The sequence below is a fragment of the Coregonus lavaretus genome, assembly GCF_964263955.1.
Source record: "Coregonus lavaretus genome assembly, chromosome: 23".
NCBI lineage: Eukaryota > Metazoa > Chordata > Actinopteri > Salmoniformes > Salmonidae > Coregonus > Coregonus lavaretus.
The window spans coordinates 1594136-1601001 of NC_140010.1; the positions used below are offsets into that span (position 1 = coordinate 1594136).

Here is a 6866-nt window from a genome sequence, read left to right on the forward strand (position 1 = left end):
ATTGAAAGAATCCCATCAACATCATGATATAGCTGGGTCTAGTATTAATCCCATCATCATGTTATATCTAGGTCTAGTAGTAATCCCATCAACATCATGATATATCTAGGTCTAGTATTAATCCCATCATCATGATATATCTAGGTCTAGTATTAATCCCATCAACACCTCTCTGGCTTCAGGTGGGGGTCAGGTTACAGAGAGAGAAACCAGCAAGGCCACATGGCATCCATTAGCCCAGGTCCAGACCCATCACCCAATCCATCACTACTATCCCAGCCTGCTCCCAGATCTGTTTGTGTTGTATAGCAAACAACTCCTACTGTGTTTTTTAAAAAAAACTCTAAATAATAACAGATCTGGGACCAGGCTAAACTATCAGCCAAAGTCAGGAGGACAAACACATAAGGCATTAAAAGACAAAGGCTAGTTATTCTTCATAACTACCACAGCAGAGAGACTGTCAACCAGGCTAGTTAGTCTTCATAACTGGCACAGCAGACTGTCAACCAGTCTAGTCTGTCTTCATAACTGGCACAGCAGAGAGACTGTCAACCAGGCTAGTTAGTCTTCATAACTGGCACAGCAGAGAGACTGTCAACCAGGCTAGTCTGTCATCATAACTGGCACAGCAGAGAGACTGTCAACCAGGCTAGTTAGTCTTCATAACTGGCACAGCAGACTGTCAACCAGGCTAGTTAGTCTTCATAACTACCACAGCAGAGAGACTGTCAACCAGGCTAGTCTGTCCTCATATCTAGCACAGCAGAGAGACTGTCAACCAGGCTAGTCTGTCTTCATAACTAGCACAGCAGACGGTCAACCAGGCTAGTCTGTCCTCATATCTAGCACAGCAGACTGTCAACCAGGCTAGTCTGTCCTCATATCTAGCACAGCAGACTGTCAACCAGGCTAGTCTGTCCTCATAACTAGCACAGCAGAGAGACTGTCAACCAGGCTAGTCTGTCCTCATATCTAGCACAGCAGACTGTTAACCAGGCTAGTCTGTCCTCATATCTAGCACAGCAGACTGTCAACCAGGCTAGTCTGTCTTCATAACTAGCACAGCAGAGAGACTGTCAACCAGGCTAGTCTGTCTTCATAACTAGCACAGCAGAGAGACTGTCAACCAGGCTAGTTAGTCTTCATAACTGGCACAGCAGACTGTCAACCAGGCTAGTTAGTCTTCATAACTACCACAGCAGAGAGACTGTCAACCAGGCTAGTCTGTCCTCATATCTAGCACAGCAGAGAGACTGTCAACCAGGCTAGTCTGTCTTCATAACTAGCACAGCAGACTGTCAACCAGGCTAGTCTGTCTTCATAACTAGCACAGCAGACGGTCAACCAGGCTAGTCTGTCCTCATATCTAGCACAGCAGACTGTCAACCAGGCTAGTCTGTCCTCATAACTAGCACAGCAGAGAGACTGTCAACCAGGCTAGTCTGTCCTCATATCTAGCACAGCAGACTGTCAACCAGGCTAGTCTGTCCTCATATCTAGCACAGCAGACTGTCAACCAGGCTAGTCTGTCCTCATAACTAGCACAGCAGACTGTCAACCAGGCTAGTCTGTCCTCATATCTAGCACAGCAGACTGTCAACCAGGCTAGTCTGTCCTCATATCTAGCACAGCAGACTGTCAACCAGGCTAGTCTGTCCTCATATCTAGCACAGCAGACTGTCAACCAGGCTAGTCTGTCCTCATATCTAGCACAGCAGACTGTCAACCAGGCTAGTCTGTCCTCATAACTAGCACAGCAGACTGTCAACCAGGCTAGTCTGTCCTCATATCTAGCACAGCAGACTGTCAACCAGGCTAGTCTGTCCTCATATCTAGCACAGCAGACTGTCAACCAGGCTAGTCTGTCTTCATAACTAGCACAGCAGACTGTCAACCAGGCTAGTCTGTCCTCATATCTAGCACAGCAGACTGTCAACCAGGCTAGTTAGTCTTCATAACTACCACAGCAGAGAGACTGTCAACCAGGCTAGTCTGTCCTCATATCTAGCACAGCAGAGAGACTGTCAACCAGGCTAGTCTGTCTTCATAACTAGCACAGCAGACGGTCAACCAGGCTAGTCTGTCTTCATAACTAGCACAGCAGACGGTCAACCAGGCTAGTCTGTCCTCATATCTAGCACAGCAGACGGTCAACCAGGCTAGTCTGTCCTCATATCTAGCACAGCAGACTGTCAACCAGGCTAGTCTGTCCTCATATCTAGCACAGCAGACGGTCAACCAGGCTAGTCTGTCCTCATATCTAGCACAGCAGACGGTCAACCAGGCTAGTCTGTCCTCATATCTAGCACAGCAGACTGTCAACCAGGCTAGTCTGTCCTCATATCTAGCACAGCAGACTGTCAACCAGGCTAGTCTGTCCTCATATCTAGCACAGCAGACTGTCAACCAGGCTAGTCTGTCTTCATATCTAGCACAGCAGACTGTCAACCAGGCTAGTCTGTCTTCATATCTAGCACAGCAGACTGTCAACCAGGCTAGTCTGTCCTCATATCTAGCACAGCAGACGGTCAACCAGGCTAGTCTGTCCTCATATCTAGCACAGCAGACGGTCAACCAGGCTAGTCTGTCCTCATATCTAGCACAGCAGACTGTCAACCAGGCTAGTCTGTCCTCATATCTAGCACAGCAGACTGTCAACCAGGCTAGTCTGTCCTCATATCTAGCACAGCAGACTGTCAACCAGGCTAGTCTGTCCTCATATCTAGCACAGCAGACTGTCAACCAGGCTAGTCTGTCCTCATAACTAGCACAGCAGAGAGACTGTCAGTCATGAACAGGAACTGCCATGTTTTTATAGGAAAATCTGTTATTTTCAACGAACCAGTTTCACAGCCCCTGACAGACAGACAGGAGAGGAACAACAAGGTCTCTATCCATGGGTGCGTCCCAAATGGCTCCCTTTCCCCTATATAGTGCACTTGGGCTGTGGTCAAAGGGGTGCCATTTGGGGCGCAAGCCATGTAACCTCTTGCTCCTGACATCTGATCAGTTATGACTGAAACTATCATCATCATCACAACACCCACAGTATGACTCAAATGCAGACCCTCCTACATGTGTAGTTGTTTTCTGTGGTGTGCAGCAAAGCCACAGATTGCGACATCTACATCCAGCCGATGTAGGCCTTACTCTAAAAAAGTTTGCAATGTGGTTACTCTGCTCTTGTCCTTCTAGACCTGTCTGCTGCCTTTGATACTGTGAACCATCAGATCCTCCTCTCCACCCTCTCCGAGATGGGCATCTCCGGCGCGGCTCACTCCTGGATTGCGTCCTACCTGACCGGTCGCTCCTACCAAGTGGCGTGGCGGGAAGCTGTCTCCGCACCACGTGCTCTCACCACTGGTGTCCCCCAGGGATCGGTTCTGGGCCCTCTCCTTTTCTCCCTATACACCAAGTCACTTGGCTCTGTCATATCCTCACATGGCCTTTCCTATCATTGCTACGCTGATGATACACAACTAATCTTCTCCTTTCCCCCTTCTGATAACCAGGTGGCGAATCGCATCTCTGCATGTCTGGCAGACATATCAGTATGGATGACGGATCACCACCTCAAGCTGAACCCTGGCAAGACGGAGCTGCTCTTCCTCCCGGGGAAGGACTGCCCGTTCCATGATCTCGCCATCACGGTTGACAACTCCGCTGTGTCCTCCTCCCAGAGTGCGAAGAGCCTAGGCGTGACCCTGGACAACACCCTGTCGTTCTCCGCCAACATCAAGGCGGTGACCCGCTCCTGCAGGTTCATGCTCTACAACATTCGGAGAGTGCGACCCTGCCTTACACAGGAAGCGGCGCAGGTCCTGGTCCAGGCACTTGTCATCTCCCGTCTGGACTACTGCAACTCGCTGTTGGCTGGGCTCCCTGCCTGTGCCATTAAACCCCTACAACTCATCCAGAATGCCGCAGCCCGTCTGGTGTTCAACCTTCCCAAGTTCTCTCACGTCACCCCGCTCCTCCGCACACTCCACTGGCTTCCAGTTGAAGCTCGCATCCGCTACAAGACCATGGTGCTTGCCTATGGAGCAGTGAGGGGAACGGCACCTCTGTACCTTCAGGCTCTGATCAGTCCCTACACCCAAACGAGGACATTGCGTTCATCCACCTCTGGCCTGCTGGCTCCCCTTCCTCTGCGGAAGCATAGCTCCCGCTCAGCCCAGTCAAAACTGTTCGCTGCTCTGGCACCCCAATGGTGGAACAAGCTCCCTCACGACGCCAGGACAGCGGAGTCACTCACCACCTTACGGAGACATTTGAAACCCCACCTCTTTAAGGAATACCTGGGATAGGATAAAGGAATCCTTCTAACCCCCCCCCAAATTGTAAAGTGGTTATCCCACTGGCTATAGGGTGAACGCACCAATTTGTGAGTCGCTCTGGCTAAGAGCGTCTGCTAAATGACGTTAATGTGCCCTTGAGCAAGGCACTTAACCCTAATTGCTCCTGTAAGTCGCTCTGGTTAAGAGCGTCTGCTAAATGACTAAAATGTAAATGTAAAATGTTACTTCATCTCTAGCTTTTACTGTTTCACTGCTGTGCTGATGACACATTTCAAAGACTGTTTAGTGGTAGCTTGTGTTGTGATGCATTTCTACAAATGACACTGTCATCTCACTTAATAATAAACAAGAGGGTATGTTTGTAAACACTGCCAGGGGAATCCATTGTCTGATTCAAATGTGATATCTGGGTGATTTTAGGAATAAGACCCCTTAGTAATTCGTCTTAAGTGATACTGACAGCTGGATAACAGCAAAAAACTAACAAAAAAAAGGCTATAGTTTTGGGTTTGTTTGGTTTAGGGAGTGGCAAGGGGCAAAGACTGCTCTACCAAGACTCAGTTGGTAGAGCATGGCGCTTGCAACGCCAGGGTTGTGGGTTCGATTCCCACGGGGGCCAGTATGAAAAATGTATACACTCACTAACTGTAAGTCGCTCTGGATAAGAGCGTCTGCTAAATGACTAAAATGTAAAATGGGTAGATTCCGGGAGAACACTGATCAGTAAACAGCTAGCAGGAATATCCTCCAGATATAGACAGCAACTAAACAAGTAGCTGGCCATGTAAAGTCCATTTTCTACGACTAGCTAGTTAAGTTAGCTAGCCATATGGCAAAATTATGTTTGCAATACAGCCATTGACAAGTTCAATCCTAGATAGCTAGGTTCGCTTGATTATCAGTAGAGTGCATCTAGCCAGGTATCTGGAAAAGGTACGCCTGACCTACTGTAAAATTATTTGGTTAGCTAACTAGCGATCAAGTTAGGCCAACGCTCGCTAACTAGTTACTGACTAGGTAGCTAACTGTTAGCCTAGTTAGTGTGAACAGGGTTTGGTGCGATGTGTGTATCTGTTTTTTTTTTTTTTTTAGTCATTTAGCAGACGCTCTTATCCAGAGCGACTTACAGGAGCAATTAGGGTTAAGTGCCTTGCTCAAGGGCACATCGACAGATTTTTCACCTAGTCGGCTCGGGGATTAGAACCAGCGACCTTTCGGTTACTGGCACAACGCTCTTAACCACTAAGCTACCTGCCGCCCCTGTTTAGCTTAATCGACGAACCAATGTAGGTAATACACTAACTAGTTGACGTTATTCATTTTTATATTGTACGTGACTTTACACAGCTTGAATAAATTAATCATGGGGGATTAGTTGGGTAGGCCTGAAACATGTACCTGTTATCCTAGCTAGCTACACATCGTTATGCTAACTAGCTAACATTAGCTAGCTGCCTTCCTGGCGTTGTCGTCGTAGTTGACAATCGATTATAAAATATAACATTAGCATTATAACGCGAACACGAGTTAGCTAGACAAAGCTAACATATTTAGTTACGGTTTTGGATAGCACGCTCACTGGTGTCGCAGCTATTGTTAGCTAACTAGCCACCTAGTTAACGTTAGCTAGAACAGGCAAATTAACCGGCGTCGGCTAGCTGTAAGCTTTTATGTCAACCAATTACCTAACGTGGTTAATGCCTGGGTTGTCTGGTGAGTTAGATAGGCAATCAAAATGCTGTTCTTGTAATATGTACATTTAGCTAACTTTGCTAACCAGCTATATAACTAATTGGCCTAGCTTCCTACGGTATCACAAGACGTTACCTAACTAGCTAATGTGTGTTAACGCTAACACTGTTAGCTCGTTGCTAACTAGCAGTTCATTTGTTGCTGTGGCCTAACGAGGGAACTTTTTACGATAAATTGTCGTTGGTAAAACAAAAAAAAGTTGTAAATACAAAGTAGACTTGATAACGTTAGCTAGGTCTACAAATGAACAAAAACATAATTGTTTGTTTGCATTAACCAAATACTAAAAATAATACGACAACAGGGCAACTCCTTAATCCGCAACGTTACTGTCGAGATCGATGCACATTTCTTTCAATTCATTTTTCACTAACCTATTCGGCAAAACAAACCATTAACGAAGTGGGGGAAAGCGTGTACCTTCTCCGGTTGGTTTAAGACGGGGAAATTCCAACCTCATTGTTTTTTTTAAATGTAATTTCCTTCATTCCATTTTCCTCCTCTCTCTCTCTCCGGTGGCCGTTGTCTCTTTAGCTAAACCTCGCCAGTCAGGGAGCGAACGGACGGAACATGTTTCTACCGCTGCGCTGTTCCCTGCCACAGCTAAGTTGTTAAACTAGCGTAACTTGGTTTGGAGAATAGCTAGTCATTGGCCGTGATGGAGAGTATCAAAACGACTGCCAACTGACTGATCTACAAATCAGACTGCATCATAAATAACGACTCATTGTTATTTGTAGATCAGTCAGTCACAATTTATCAGTGATACATTGCTGTGGGGGGGGGGGGGGACCCTGTGCATCTGCTCAGAAG

General features: G+C 47.0%; 1 protein-coding gene across 6 annotated transcripts in view; it reads right to left on the reverse strand.

Annotated features, from left to right (window-relative positions):
* The window catches only part of LOC311099109 (casein kinase I-like), a 59385-nt gene extending 52775 nt beyond the window's left edge, over window positions 1-6610 (reverse strand). For 4 of the 6 annotated variants that reach the window (XM_084139745.1, XM_084139743.1, XM_084139741.1 and 1 more), the window contains exon 1: window positions 6474-6607. The gene's annotated coding sequence lies outside the window, so the exon portion shown is untranslated. Of the gene's footprint in view, window positions 1-6427 lie in introns of all 6 variants that reach the window. The other 2 variants (XM_084139744.1, XM_084139742.1) reach the window with 2 other exon arrangements.
* Between the last annotated feature and the right edge of the window lie 256 nt (window positions 6611-6866).